Raw genomic sequence first — 16648 nt, 5'->3', positions numbered from 1 at the left:
AGCTTGTGGTTTGATTTGAAATCTTATTAGACTATTTATACATCTAGGAAATTAATAAATAAAGACAAGGCACTTCTGCATTTTACCCTTTTACACTGAATAATCTAGGCATCTACACATGCCCTTCAGAGATCAAATAGGCAGGGTGTAACCAGAAAAACCAGTATGTTTCCTCAAATATTTAGAAATTTTTATAAATATAATGAATTAAGAATTTTAAGTTCCCTGAAACAATACCATACTGTTAATAATCTATGTACATTTCTCATGTCTTTTTAAAATGATAAGCCCAGATTCAAATATATATCTTAAATCCAATGCATAAGGCTAGTTTTTGAACTTTCATATACTAAATTTTTTATGACATTCATAATTTTACTCTCAAGTGTTGTTAAATGTTTCTAATTTAACACAAATCTTAATATTGCCTTTATATTGTGCTTTTGAAGACTTCATCATCTCTATATTCAAGTGTTCATTTATTTTATATTTTAGACAGGTTGAAGCTTCTGGAGTCACTGTGACTGCAACAGGATCATCGTCCCAGGAAACCTGAAGTTGCTTATTCTTAGAGAGATTGAGCCAGGACACAGGTCTGGGGGACGAGTCAATCCCAAAGGAATTCTTTCCGCATCATGATGAGAAGCATGGAATCTTTTCCTGATAGCACCTATGACAATAAAGAATGCTAGACCCATGTCCAGTCAATGGGCGTTCCTGGTTTACAGTTATACATAATTCTTTCATCCAATGACCTGAAATTTTTAGGTTGTTGTCCAGGCTAAGCTATTTTTTTTTTTATCTAACTGAATCTGAGATTATTTTCTTATTGTCTGAGTTAGGTAGACCCCATAATTTCTAGGAGTTTGGATGATCTCCAATAGAATTCTTCATATCATCCATCTTTTTCAGACTAAGTGGTCAAACTCTATGGCTGGTCTAGAGGCATGATAAATGTAGCAATTGGGGGAGCCTCTGCCTGGAGTCTGCTGCTGAGCCTGGCCTGAGCCGGTCAAACTCAGATCACAGGTCATGGTTGCTCCACATCCCTGCCTCTTAGAATGAGAATCCGGGCCAGTCTTCATCTCCCAGTGCTTATGTAGAGGGTAGCATTCCATTTTACAAACTGGATCTCAGGACACACTGCAAATTAGTTGCCTACTCCTAGTCCCAAGCAATCCCATGTGATGAATTCAACCTTAAGAGTTTTTGGGCTGAATAATCACATTTTAAAGATGCGCATGTCCTAATACTGAGGGATATGCTCCCTTCCAAGGAGAAGGGTACCTTGTAGCTGTGATGACATGCAGTATCTTGAAATGGAGATTATAGTAAAGTATCATGATGTGGTCAATTTAACTATTCAGCGTTCTTATCATGGGAGGCAGAAGGTGAGAACTGGCGGAGACACAATGAATGACAGATGCATGAGACTGGAGTGACTAGAGAAAGGGGCCACAAACCAAACAGAGCAGGTGGCCTTCAGTGGCTGAAGGGTTTGCTTTGTTTTTTTTTTTTTTTTGAATAATAAAAGTCACATTCTTCTGAAGCCTCTTCAAGGAACCAGCCTTGTGACTCTGACTTTAGGTTAGTGAAATGAACTTTAGACTTCTTACCTCCAGGACTGCAATGGAAATCTGTGTTAAATTGTTGCCTTTGTTACGGCAACAACAGGAAGTTGATATGATTAGTGTCTTCCCGACCACTATGCCATTCAGTCCCTTCTCCGATCTTGCCTTTGAATACCACAATGCCCTTTTGAGAGAGGTTGATGCTGTCTCTACCCTGTGTGGTCATGATTTATTTTGTCCCCTAATGTATTCCCTTGTGAGCTGCATTTTCCAGATTCTCAGAGCCAGGTTTTCAGCTAAGTCTACATAGGAGGGTGTGGAAGAAGAGTACGGCCCTCCCCCTTTCTTCCCCTCCCTTTCCCTCCTCTCCTCTCCTCTTCCTTCTCCCTCTTCCTCTCGGTCTCCTCTCTCTGCAGTGTCCCCCTCCCCTCTGTCATCCCTCTCTCCTCCCACAGAGGTAGGTGGTACTGTCAGCTTGTCTTCCACAAGACTGACTTCCAAAAGTTACTATGGTCCTGGCTGTCACTAGGGCAAAGCTCTCTCCTTAGTTGCCACCTCCCCTGCCCTCTGGCCAAGACTGAGAGGAAGCTCCTTTTCTATATTCACTCATTTCTGTGTTGTTTCCTCTTCCCTTATTTTTAAAATTTTATAGATTTTCTACTTTTCTATATTATATTTCAATCATTAAAAAACTCGAAGTCATTTCTGTACTGTTGCTACAACTACTTTGGTCTTCTCTTCTCCTTTGGCTGTTTCAAGTCTGACTTCGAGGTCTACCTTGGAGCCTGAGAAGTCCCACTCACCTCAGGTCTTCTGCATCCTGAAATCCTAACCCAGACCCTCCCCGGCCCCGACTTTCCTGAGCGTGTGCCTTAGACTGCTCATTATTTTCATACCATTTCAATAGCCATTTTCATATGAATTCACCATCTGTGTATGCGTCATTTTGGTTGTCTTCAGTTGAAGGAATGTTTTGGAAGGACCATCAGGGCTCAGACGATCCCCTGGAGGCTGGAGAAATAAGCATTGAATCAGCCAGAGCAACAGGAGCCAAGGCACCAGGAGGCTCAGGCAATAAAATCCAGCCACAACTGTGAAGTAGAACGGGCTTTGTGGTCCCTGCTCCTGCCTTGGAGATGAATGGCTTTCTCTTCTTTCTTGACTGTTTACTTGAGACTCAGATTCATGAGACTAAGACAGGGAATGTAGCTAAGGGGCACAGCCCTTGCTGAGCCTGTGTGCGACTCTGGAGTCAGTCTCTAGCCAGGTAAGCTAAACAGATAAATAAGAAAGCAGACTTCTCAGACCGTGAGTTCTGTCGGTCAAGCCCACATCTTTTGTCCATCTCTCAGTGAGGCAGAGGGTATGAAGATCTCCTTTGGTTTTCTTAGAAGGAAGGGCCTGTCCCTGACCATCAGGGTAGTACATGGGGAAGAAGAAAAGACTCTCAAATGAAATCAGAAAGGAGCAAGTGATGGAAAGCAGATTGGCGCTGCGTTTCCCAAACAACAAATGGCCACCGCATCCTGCCCACTGTCCTGCGGCTCCGCATTCGAGGCTAATCCTTTCGATATTGTTGTCCTCCAAACTGCACACTCTTTTCCTCTCTCACCTCCCAGGTCGGCTGGCCTAGAAATTCATATTTTATGAAAGGATATCCATCTTGGTCTGAATTTTTCCAGGCTCTGTTTAGGACATTATGTTTCAAGAAGACATCTTGGTTAAATAAAGAATCTGGATTTGTTTTCTTAAGCTTCTGATTTACTAACAGACAACACAGCATGCTCTCCACACGGGGCTTCATGGTGCAGGTTACTCCTCTGGTGAGACAGGCGAACAGGGCACTGGGCAGTCTCCATCAGATGCTTGTAAGGTGGATACGTACTTCACATCTGCCTTGTCTTCCCTTGGGGAAAGTGTCAAGGTTTATCCTTCTTCCCTGGTTCTTTTGTACCACCCACATCTCCTTCCAGAGAATCCTCACTGTGGTTTTCACAGTGCTTGCTGTGGCTAATGAAGCTGTGTTGCTACGAGATACGCTCATCAGTGACTTGAACTAGAGTAGTCTGTTGCTTTACATCCTATACGGCCCCCTTTCTGTTACAGGAGCGTTTGAAAAAGGAAAGCAAACCCATAGAGTTGAGTGGTAAAGACAACTGGCGTTCTTCTAAACCAGTTATGTTTCTCTAAACCAACTTTAGTATTTTTTTTAGTAGTTTTTGTGTCACAGCCCTGCAAACATTTACCTGGGTCTGGAAAGTGGCTTTTCTCCTTCCTTCCTGGAGACAGAAATTTGGAATAGCTCACACTGTTTGCCTGCAATGCATCATGTAATACTGACCCTGGGTCACCTGTGGTGAGCCACGGTGGCATATTATACTTGTCCAGAGCAGAGAAATCCTTAACGAAAAGGCTCCAAGTCACTGATGAGGGGGCAGGCTGTGGGTAGCTTTCCTCCCATCAATCTCAACTCTATTGCTAACGTGAACGCTGTGTTATTTTCGGAAGTGGTTCCATCACTAGCCCCTTGGTCTTTGGTTACTCGTCTTACTCTACCATAGCTCACAAGATGAAGATCAGTCTCCGTTGAGCCTGATTTGTCTTTCTTAAACTCACAGCACAGAATTCATGTGCCACGCACTACAGGACTATTAAAAATACAGAACAATTCTCTCCGCTTCCTAAAATCCAATAAATACTTGTTGACAAACTGCCAAAGCCAATCCAAGGAGAGAAGAAAAGCCAATTACACCGTGATTCTGCTCCATAACAAATACGAAGTCACTCGTTAATCCGTTCATTAAATTTATTGAGTGGCTACCATGTCAGGCACCAGGCTAGACACAGGGGAAGCAATAGTATACGAAACAAGAGGTTCTTATTGCAGAATAACAGACAATTATCAAGTAACTCTGTGAACATTTGAATTGCCATGGTGACCAATAATCCAAAACACTGTTGACAGGTCAGGGAAGTTTCTGGAAACGAAGAGAAAAAAGAGGTCCTTAGAGACTGACCTCAGAAAGATGCAGAGAAGGTCATTTATCTTTGGGTCTGTACAGAGGAGATAACAGGTGGGGCAGGAAGCTGTAGATTGCAGTTTGTAGCTGGGCCCATGGTTACGTTTCTTGTCTCCTAATGTGCCGAGTCCTTCCTAGTACGGTGAGCACTAGTCAATAGCGGTGAAGTCTCTAGCTGGGCACCAGCTTGACTTCTTCATGTTCAGTGAGGTAGGCAACTGTTCTCTTCAGAAATAGGCACTTGCCATCAGTCTGTGGAGAGCAACCAGAACCTTGGCAATAGCCTGAAGTGTTTTGTGGGATTCCATGGTGCCCCCTTTGCTCTACTACTCAACTAGATGTAACCTCTTGATGGCAAAAGATGTCTAGTTAGGGATTTGTCTCCCTCATTATTTTGTGATTCCATGCATATTTCTGTCATGTGTTATATATTTTAGGAAGCTCCTGTCTTAGTAGAATGTGATCCTCAAATGATCTTTAGTGTTACTTGTCCCTCCCTTACCCCTCTCTTCCACCCCACTCCCTATTTAGCTCTCCCATGTTGTAAAAGGAGTGACTGGCTGCGTTCCCAGTGCCCAGCTGCCTGGCTAGTTTATATCCAAAATAATTATACAGAAACTGTATTCATTTAAACACTGCCTGGCCCATTAGTTCTAACCTCTTATTGGTTAACTCTTACATGTTTGTTTAACCCATCTCTATTAATGTGTATCGCCACTTGACTGTGGCTTACCAGTATGAGTCTAACCAGCATCCATCTCGGAGAGGAGAGCCATGGTGTCTGCCTGACTCTGCTTTTTTTCTCCCAGCTCTCTGTTCAGTCTACCTATCTAAATTCTGCCCTATCAAAAAACCAAGGCAGTTTCTTTATTTGACAAATGAAAGAAACACATAGAAAGAAGATCCTCCTACACCACTCCCATTCCAGTATTTCCCTGTTTCCGGTCTTTCCATATACTCTATTTCCCTTTCTTTGGGAAAGCTTTCCCTCCCCTCTAGGCCCCTAATCTATACCTAACCTCTGTGGTTATACAGACTGTAGCATGCTTATTTAAGGCTTAAAGTCTAACAAATTAGAAGATTTCTTAAGTCCTGGGATATGACTAGGTTTCCATATTGACAATTCAAAACCTGTGGCCACCAAGTAGTTGCCCTTACGAGGTTTGGAAGTGTCAGTGGACGTGAAAGACCTGAGCACACTGACTCATGCCTGTAATTCCAGCACTTCAAAGGCTAAGGTAGGAAGATTGACATAAAATTAACATAGCAACACTGGTCACAGGCCCAGCTGAACTCTGGTAACTGAAAGGTTAGGGGTGCAGAGGGAGAGTAACGTAATACATGTGACATGAAAGCAGAAGGGTGACCAGAGGGAGAAAGCAGATCAGTAAGGGGAGGGCAAGGAGGACCCAAAGGCAAGGAGGGACAGGCTTGAAGAAGGACCAAGTGTAATGATACAAATGCGTGAAAATACCATAATGAAATCTATTACTTTGTATGCCAACTTTAAAAATTAATTAAGAATAATTATCTTCACAGATGTACCGATACTCTAAATTGTCTTTAATGGCGTATACCAATGCAGAGTTCTGACTTACTGTGAACTCTCTAGAGTCTGTCACCAATTATAAAACGGTTGCCATGTTCTTTGTTTCTTCGAGGTGTGAACTCAGGTGTGGCCCAAGTCATTTGAGTGCCCACTCATCTCCACGCATTTCCAGCAGAACACCCAGTCCTTTGGTATTGAAGACAATGATTGGCTATACCTGAAATCAGTGATGAAACCAAGTGCCACACAACAGTGTCGGGAAGCTCCTAAAGCTGGGGACATAAAATATTCTGCACTGGTGTGTTTGAGAATGGAAAGGGATGGACTGAGGACTCACTGTGTAGGGGCTGAGAATGTGAAGGGACGTTTCAGATTAGGTCACCCTTACCTATCCATGTATATGAGAGAGCTTTTGTGCAATGAAATTTGACATGCTCAATTGTCGAATAAGGAAAATGAGAACAAGACGACCTAAAGACATCATGGATGATGTAAGGTCTTTAGGAGCCCTTGTTGTGTCCAAGCATCGTGGGCTTCAACAGTGGTCAGTGTTTGTCAAAGTGACCGTTTATTTAAGTATAAAAATCCCTTGAACCACAAGGTTTCCAGTATTTATTTTTCATATTGCATCTATGGCCAACAATTCCTCTATTCAGAGGTCCACACTACCCAGGCCTCAAGCCTTGGTCCTAAGGGATAAAAATCATTGCTGGACTGCCCTTAGCAATCTTCTGTCTTCACTGCAGAATGTGGGAAATTCTCTGTTTATAACTGTTCAGGGGCTTTCCATTGGCAGACTCGCTGTTGCTGGTCACGAGGATTTAGGTGAGATTTTGGTTTCGAAAGTGCCACTCTGGCACCAGTGACTGTGTAGAGCAGATTTGAAGGGGCCTGCAGGGGGCGATGAGGCCCTTTCGAAGAAGGCGGCTTAGGCAGCATAAAGGTGAAAGAGAGTGGGTAGAGCCAGGGAGCATTTAGGAAATAAATGTAGACAGGGCTCTGTGGTAGCTACAGATGAGCCTCCAGATTTACAAGTCATCTACTGGATGAATTCTTAAGATGATTTGAGAACCCATGACAGTGCCATTCTCTGAGACAAGAAACCCGAGGGCTGGATCAGATCCTGGGTATAGCAGTGGCCAAGAGAAAATGAGATCGCGTGTGTTGGAGATGGTAGCCAAGACCATATACAAGGCCAAGCAGATGCTTTACCACTGAGCTGTGTGTCCCCAGCCCTCCAAAATCTTTTATGGCGCAATGGTCTCCATGCTGAGGAGAAGATGGGATAACTGTGCCGGAAGTAGAGAGAAATGTGTGGAAGCTGAGGAAAAACAAAGCAGAAAACCTCGGACCCGTGAGCGAAGGCGCAGCTTCAGTGAAAGCCGTGGGTCATTTTTATTTTCCAATCTGGCTTCACTAAGACTCCAGGGAAAGATATTTAAAAATTCTTGAGATAAACACAAGAGAGGTGCTCAGATAGAAACAACTTCCCAGCTATCCATCCTTGACCAAATAAAGCCTTTTTGCTCAGTGGCCAAAGGCAGGCATAGAAACAGGCTGGCTCCGTGGACCTCAGCTGGCGTTCAGAGGCCAAGCTCCCAGAACAACGGCCCTGGCGATGGTTGGACGAGGTTCCTTTGGTGAGGGCACACCAGATTCTCCCAGCATCTCTGGAAAAATTCCATTTTAAATCTTTGGGGACGCGGGCTTAACTCCAAACAGCTCATCAGGCTGTGTAAATTTGGTGTGGTATGTTTCTGGATGGTAAGTATGTATTGCACGGTGTTTTTGAAGGCCCACAGCTTAAACTAGAAAGGAACTGAACTACCAGGCTTACCCAGCTGGAAGGGTCCTGGTAATTCCAAGGGATTCAAAAGGTGATGATGGAGCCTAAGAGGAGGAGCAGACAGAATGCAGCCACAGAACAGAACCCATCAGGGACCGCCTCTCGCTGTACTGTCCCAGGTGATGTGCTGGACTCTGTTCTATGAGGTCACTCAGGAGAACAATTACCTTGCATTCCAATTCTTTTGTCATCTGCGATGGTGCTGGCTGCTCCAGCTGCTCAGTCAGCATGAATGCTATATTGGTCTATAAAAAAAAAAAATACAGACATTGGCTTAGAGAGATGACTCAGAGGCTAAGAGCACTGACTGTTCTTACCAAGGACCCAGATTTGAGTCCCAGCACCTACATGGTAGCTCACAACCACCTGTAATTCCAGTCCCAAGAGATTCTGTACTGTTGTCTGGCTTCCTTGAGTACCAGACATACATGCTGGCAAACACGCACCACATAAAATAAAATAGTTATAATAATATTTTTAGAATATAGAAATTTAGGGCAATTTGAGAGTTCCAATCGCAACTTTTTTTTATTGCCTCTTTGTGTCTGCTACAGTTAGGGTTGAGTTGCTTCTGTTCTGTAGGTATTTTCGAATTTAAATACACAGTGGGAGCTAAACTCTCATTTTTACCTAGGTTTTACCAGAGCGATGCTGAATTGTTTACATGCAATGAGTCTGCTACATCAGTGCACCCATTTCATAGATGGCAGACCATCAAAACAATAACATATTACTATGTTTATGTTTGCATGGGTAAAATTAGGGAGAGGAAAAAACCCCTCAAAACCTACTGAGAGGCAGAAGGTCTGGTTCCTTTTATTTTTCACTTAGTGACAAGCAGTACAATCCTACAGGTAGAAATATGTTGACATTAGTCACAGACACAGGCATGTTAGCAAAAATCTCACTATTCACTAGCAATTCTCTAACGCAAGGGGCAGTCCCTAATTAATGTCTCTAGGGACCACATTGATGCTGCCTAGCTCCACAATTAGGATTCCGGCATCATTTTAGCAGAAGAAGAATATCAGAAATGATTTATTTCTCAATGTGAGCATCAAAGAACGAACATAAGCTAACATACAGTCACAGATAGCAAGGCACTGCGAAATATGAATCAAGGAAGGCGGGAGGAGCAGCCAAGAGCGTACATGACAGAATTTCAATTTCACACATGGGGATCAGAAAGCACATGGAGTAACAGCCACACAGGTAAGCGACTTTAGGGGTTTAGACTGCTTAGAAAAGTCAGTATTTAGTGTGTACAAATACCCAGTTGTGCGTTTTACTTACAAAGTAGAATAGACTCCTCAAAACATAGGTAGGTGTTCTGCTCTGGCAAAATGCCATGTAACCTAGCCATTGTACCCATTTCTGAAGAACATTTGATCAGGGCCTGGCGTAGGTAAGTCTAGGTGGTTAATATAAGAGATCCGTTGGTACAGCAGCGCAATTCTACGTTGTTCCTTTTGATTGGTCTTCCGCTCTCTTGTGTTACAGGACCGCATGACTTGCTAAGGCTGGCATGGAGCTCCATTCCAAGACGTCATTCAGGGAACCAAGTTCCTCTCATGCCCATTCCCTCACCACCCACCAGAAAACTGTCACCGACCACAAGGTTGAATAAGTGCCAATATATCCAAGTTACAGTTGAGCTGACACAGGAAGAGAAGGTGAAGGGCAGGCTGCTGTCTTTTGATGCTGGCTACTCAGCATTCATATTCACATTGTCACCCATGACTGCTCACACCCACCTAAGTGGGAGACAGGAAGGCAGTTTAACATCAGCATGCAACTATAGTTCCATGAAGAGGAGGAGGAAGGACAAGGAGAAGCCATGCTTGCTTTTATAGGCATATACTACTTAGCTACTCAGGAGGCTAAGGCAGATCACAAGTTCACCTTAGTAAGACCCTGTCTCGAAATAAAAGGTGAAAGGAGGATTTGGGATCTATCTCAGTGGCAGAGTGCTTGCCTAGTATGAGATAGGCCCTAGATACAAGCCACATTTCTTAAAAACAAAAGGGATGCAGAATAGAATGGAGGATTCTGGTGGCCAGAATACAATCTGAGAAACAGGAACCAGGTAGGGGAAAGAATGGTCCCAGAAGAAAATGACAATTTCTGTGAGATACTTGGGATAGTTCTCTGTTGAGTCCAACGTCAGGTCAGGTCAACAGGTAATGGACTTTCCAGATGATTCGAAAATAAGAAAGAGAGCTTTGTGTTGGAGACAGAAATTCCCTTGTGTTACCAAAGCACCCTTTGGACTTTCTAGGAGTTATAACATTTATTGAAACATTCCGATTGGCCAAGTTAGGTTTGTTGATGCTCCCTTCTCAAAGAGTCTCTCCAGATAGGTTTTCTGATTCTATCCCGACTTGTTTTTCTAGCTGATAAGCTCAGAGAAGGAAATCCCAGCACTTTCTAGGTGCCCGCTGTGAGCAGATCCTTTCAACTACCCTGTAAGGCCTGGGTTGCTCACCCTGTAAGGCCTGGGCTGCTCACCTGACTCTAACATTCCGGGAGAATAGTGCAAACTATCTAGAGACCCAGCTATTGGGTGTCATTGCTGGGACTGCATACAGCGTGAGCTTAATGGCTAACCACACGATGTTTCCCCCATGGGGCTGCTGTCTCCAACGAAGAAGTCAAAGCTAAGTCAAATGTCTCTCCCTATTCCCCTCCATCTCCCACACCTTTCCCCTCCACATCTTTGGTTTTAACAGGGTTGGTTCCTCGGTTGGGACTGGCAGGTATGCAGGGGTTGGCACAAGCACGAGACAGGAAGGCATTCACTTCCCTTTCCAGCGCTTTCCCCTGGGTCAGATGACCTATTTGTCACCCATACTTTATCCCGGCCCCAAGGCAGGCCCCAAGGCAGAGCCATTTACTCACCTGGAGGTTTCTGCCTGTCTCCTGCGTTTCTCCTGAGACCCTCTTCCATATGGGAAGTCAGTGAGTCATTTTCTTCTGTCACTTGTCACTCTGCCACCCAACCATTTCCCTCCCTGGCTCTCTGAGTGCTGTTGAAAGGGTTAGGCTCGATTTGAAATTAATTCTTCCTCCCTTGTGCCCCGAAATGGATGTCAAAAATGAATTAATCACCATCGAAGCTTCCGCCATAGAAGCTTCAGGCACATTCCCTCCAAACAGAGGGTGACTCAGACAGAGCACCCTTTTGGTCTCCTTAGTAACTAACTGGCCTCTCAGATTTCCCTCTTGTAGCTGTAGGCAGGCAAGCCAGCAAGCTGACTGGGGGAAGGGAAGTAGTTCCCAGCATCCAGAGCACGCTCTGGGCAGAATGTCACCTACAATGCTGTTTGCTAACTGTCTCCTGCTTCAGATACTGGCTCCGTGTCTCTGTTATAACTGGAGCATAGATTCAACCACAAACCGAGTGTAGGGATCAATCTGGAAAATTACTGACGCCTCAGGAAGGGTTGGTGACACCCCACAGAAATGGGCGCTGGTGGATTCGTTTCTGTGTTAGAAATGCTTTAACCTTGACTCAACCTGGGCCTGCAATTAGACCTGAACACACAGTTCTGTCAAGACAGAGGTAGGCAGGGTGGAAGGGAGAGTTCAGCTAAGCCACTTAGCTACCTAAGGCATAGAAAATCATCCTGTAAGAATCAGATTTCTGGAGCCGTATTGATTTTCTTGCTTTATTCACAAGTCTCACTTTTGACAAAGTCCCCCAAATTTTTGACAAATTAAAAAAATAAACAAATCAGAATCTAGAGACCAGGAAGTTCTCAGGCACTAAGAATTTTGTACCTTGTGAGCCAATCCCTTCCCTTCACTCCCCTAGGCTTCTGGAAACTGCAGCATCCAGCTGAACGATGCCATCATCCCCCCCCCCCCGCTTTCAATTAAGAACTTTAGAGTCCCCTTCTTGGGATCATATTGAATTTTAAAGTGGGAACTAGCTTGCTATTTAAGTTTATTGGGTCAGAGGCCATCCAAACAGAAAGGTTAATCTATACCTCTCCTGCTTTGGGCAAATGGGGTTAATAGAGGTAAAATTGCTTTCCCAAGAGGACATAAACTTAACGGTTTTTCTTCTTTTATTTCTGACAGAGTCTCATTAATCTGTGGCCTCCCAGCCTTGAACTGCTGATACTCCTGCCGTAGTCTCCGGAGAGCCAGGACCATACGCATGGGCCTCCACGCCGAGTTTGTCTTCATTTTGACCACACTTCACCATGCGATGGTGGTCAGAGAGTGTTAGCAGGCCTGTGGAAAGTAGCCCCAGCGCCCACCTGCCCTTCTCACTCATGTCCCCAAAGTAGTGGGTTTAATATATACGCCTTTCAAAAAGCTAATTCTTTAAGTTATTATTATTCCGATGTTTTCTCTTCTTTAGGTGTTGTCTCAACCCAGTTTTTATCCCCTTCCTTTCCTTGCATAATCTTACAATAGTTTTTAGATCAATAAATGGTGTTTATTTGCCAGATAGTAGTCATAGCTGAACTATGAAGTGAATCATAATTATTCTTTCATTGTTGACTTTTCTCAGACTTAATAATTGCGATGCTTTGATTTTATTTAGTTCTCTATGAGCAACCACAAATTCTACCCAAACTCTTCATAATTATGCCTATTTTGTATGCTTGAAAACATTTATATGTAGTGGTAAAGTTGTCTTTTTGAATATTTTGTTTTGATTTTTTTAAGAAAGTGTGTGTGTGTGTGTGTGTCTCTGTGTGTGTGTGTGTGTGTGTGAGTGTGTGTGTAGTTTGTTGAAGTCAGAGGAAAACATGTAGAGAGTGCTCTTCTTCTCCCACTATGCCTGTCCCCCAGATCAAACCATGTCTCAGGCCTGGCAGCAAGCATCCTTTGACAGCTAAAACATTGGGATGGCCTCTAGCTCCATCTTCTTTGAGAAACTCTCCCAGTATTTCTCTAGTCTGCTTCTGCCTGTCCAGTTGCTCCACAGTGGTCACCTTCACTCTCTGTTTACCATTTCCTGGGAGACGCTGCCCTTCCTGTCGCTCTAGATCTTTTATTTCTTGAGTCCTACTTCTTCCTGACTGAATATCCAATTTTAGCAGAAATACTTCCTCCAGTAAATTCCCAAGGAAAGACACATAAGTGGTAAATATGTCTTGCAGATGTCATAGACGCTTTATCCTGTCCTCACAGATGATTGCTATATCAGTCTATAGAATTCTAGGTAGAGAGTTACCACTATTTATCCCCATCAAATTCTGAAAGCATTTGTCTGCCTCAATAGGACCCAGTGTCATGATGAAAATGTCACTCTTGCTAACTGCTTGTGAAGGAAAGCATTGTAGTCCTATGCTCAGGAAGAGCATCCTAGAGACCATTTAATAACTGTTTATATCCCTTTCGCTCATTTTTGTGATTTCCTATAACTGTGCCTCTGTCTGCTTGTTTATCTTAGGCATCTGGATTTATGGATTCCCCTTGGCTCACTTACAGTCATCACAATGCTTGGACTTGCTACTTCCACAGTCCTGGGGGGTTCAATGCTTGAAATAACAAGCATGCCCCTTGGAAGTCTGTGCTTGACAAATCACATCTGGGCACTCACAAAACCTTCCCAGAAATCTTATTTTACTAATTCCAAGTAGGTTCCTTTCCAATAGCTCTAATTTAAAAACTAATAAGTAGCCCATTGTAATGATTTCCAAAGATGGTTTCACTGAAGACTTGTTGGTAGCACTGTCCTGTATTGAAGACTGTTCCATATTGAAGACTGTCCTATATTGAAGACTGTTCCGTATGGAAGACTTGTTGGTAGCACTGTCCCATATTGGCTAATGCCTTTTACATTACTTCTGTAGATGCAGGTGACGAATGCATGAAAAGACACTTTATGTGAAGAGGGCAAACATCCATCTTCCTTTCCTAAACCACTTGAAAGAAAAAAGAAGGACTTTAAAGTGTATACAGGGTGATTGAATGTATTCAATTGAAACACCTACATAATTAAGAAATTCTTGGAGTAGAAATATCAGGGCAAGTACAGCTACAGTAGAAAAATGGAAATTATATTTTAATTTTTAAAATTATATGTGTGTGTGTGTGTGTGTGTGCGCGCACACACACACACATAGGTACACATATGCCACAGTGCATATATGGACATCTGAGGACAATTTCCAGGTGTCAATTCTCTCCCTCTACCCTGTGAATCTTAGGGCTCAAACTTATATCCTTAGGCTTGGAGGAACATGCTTTACCTACGGAACCATCTCTCGTTCTAGAAACATGAAAATTCTTAAGGGGTTATAATAACACACTCCATGCCCCAAAAAAATTGAAAATACAATGCTTTTTGTTAAAACAATATAAATTATTTCAATTCACTGGATAAAACCAGTAAGCCAAAATAAAACAACAATTTTAAAGAAATTGAATTGACAATCAATAACTTCCTCATCTATTGCTTCCTTTAGTGCTGTCTTCTTTGGTCAACATTATATTTGTAACATTTATCAGTGATACCAGTAATAACACATAATTTCAATTCCGGGACACTATGCATGTAAACAATGGGCATACATCAATATATCCACACTTCTTGACACAATATATAGCATACATCAATATATCCAAACTTCCTGGACACTATGCATGTATACATCAGGTATACATCAATATATCCAAACTTCCTGGACACTATGCATGTCTGTGTTAGGTATTCATCAATATATCCAAACTCCTTGGACACTAAACATGTATACACCAGGTAGACATCAATCTATCCAAACTTCCTTGTCTGTGGCCGCACTGAGGACATTTGGGATGTTTACAGCTTGAGACTATTTTAAACATCCTTTTAATGAGCATCTTTTCCTTAAGATCTGACATTATAAAGATCTATATTTGCATTTCCAGAGGATATATATGGAGTCATGAGATTACCAACGTCAGTAGTGGGGTTAGACCTGCAAACATTTAATTCTGCTAGGTACTGAGAGTCTTTAAAACTGTTAGTTTCCCCAGCAGTGTGTGTGGCTCCAGTCTTTATGGATCCTTACCAATTTCTTGGTGTTATTAGCTTTAAAGGTCCAGCTATTCTGGTGCAGTATGATAGCAACATGACTTTAATTTGTATTTGCTGATAATTAATGACGTTCAATGGGCACAATTTTGTGTGTACATGACCATGTGAACACATTCTGCAATAAAACATATACTTAAAAACTTTGCTCATTTTTTGTGGGGGGGGGTGTGAGGAAGGACAGGTAAGCAATGATGCCGTTTCTTACCAATGTACATGATATGCTAAATACATACATACAACATACATATTTTAAACACACCTATGTCATCTAGTATAAATATCCCTCTCCCATGTTTGCTTTTAACTCATCTTTTTTTTTGACAAAAATGGTCTTCATTTTAATAAAGTCCAATTTATCAATTTCTTTTTTTCTTAACACTTTTTGACGAATTGTAAAGCATATCTTTGCATCATCAAATTTCTTCTTCTGTTGACTTCACTTTCAGGGTCAGTTTGGATTTTGTTTTATAGATGAGGCAAAGCTGATCCAAAGTCCATTTTATTCACACAGCTATCCAGTTAATTCAGTTGATCCAGTTAATTTTTCCTACTGCTTTAGAATAGTAAGGTTTTGCCCTAAGTTTAAATGTGACTGTTTCTGAAATATTTTCTATTGATGTGTGTGTGTGTGTATGTGCACGCATGTACTCATTGCACCACGCTGTTTTAACTACTGTATCACTGTACAACTTTGTTCTTCAAGATTTTTCTGGAATATTCTTGTCTTAGTTACACAGTGTAAAATTTAGAAACAGCCTGGTAGCACAAGTTCTCATTGGTTTTAATAGTAAAAAACCAGAGTCAGATATTAAGGGGTGAAAGCTGCAAGGTCAGAGAAGTAGAGCAGTCACCAGAGCTCTTACCTCTACCAAATCCTCAGATGGAAAAGAGACAGAGTTCCTGTCTCCTCCTACCTTATAGTCATCTCTCTGCCCAGCCATACCACTTCCTGTCTGTCTGTACAGACCTCCAAACCTCTATGGTTAACTAGTGACTAGCTCTGCCCTCTGATCTTCAGGAAAGCTTTATTTGTTAGAGCACAAACAAAATATCACCACACAGTTTGTCAGTTCACACACACACACACACACACACACACACACACACACACACACACGCACACACACACACCCGCACAATGGGATTTGGATTTGAATTGCACTATACTTAGGAAAAGCTGAAGTCTTTCAGTAGTGAGTCTTATAATTCAGAAGGCTAGTGTATTGCTGCTCTTCGAGTCTTTCAAATTTTCCCTCCCTTGTGTTTTGGAGTTTTCAGTATAGTGATACTACATAATTTTGATTAGATAAGTACTTAATATTTTATAATATAAATGGCATCATTTTAAAATTTAATTTCTAGTTGTTTATAATATAGAGGTATGCTATTGATTTAATAGAACGACCTCATGCCCAGAGATCTTGTTAATTCAGTTTTGATTATGTTTATCTTTATGGGTTTCCTATGTACACAATCCTATCATTCTGTTGTTGCTTGAAGCCTACAGTATGATGCTGATTAGGATTAGAAATAGTGGCAGCAAACATCTCGGCCTAATTATTCATGCTGGCAGGAAAGTGCTTCCTATTTTTCATTAAAGATAATCTGTGGGGCTATCTCTGC

The 16648-nt window shown here is 42.3% G+C and overlaps 1 long non-coding RNA gene across 1 annotated transcript; it reads right to left on the bottom strand.

The window, feature by feature from the left end:
- Positions 1-483: 483 nt before the first annotated feature.
- Positions 484-11161, bottom strand: LOC125392214 (uncharacterized). Its single transcript, XR_015734642.1, has 4 exons — positions 10885-11161; positions 7978-8231; positions 2468-2582; positions 484-670 (listed from the first exon to the last, which is right to left on the bottom strand). It is a non-coding gene; the product is annotated as an uncharacterized LOC125392214 (long non-coding RNA).
- Between the last annotated feature and the right edge of the window lie 5487 nt (positions 11162-16648).

This window comes from Myodes glareolus, chromosome 12 (assembly GCF_982192425.1).
Source record: "Myodes glareolus chromosome 12, mMyoGla1.1, whole genome shotgun sequence".
NCBI classification, from domain to species: Eukaryota; Metazoa; Chordata; class Mammalia; order Rodentia; family Cricetidae; genus Myodes; species Myodes glareolus.
This window is presented reverse-complemented; position numbering and strand designations above follow the sequence as displayed.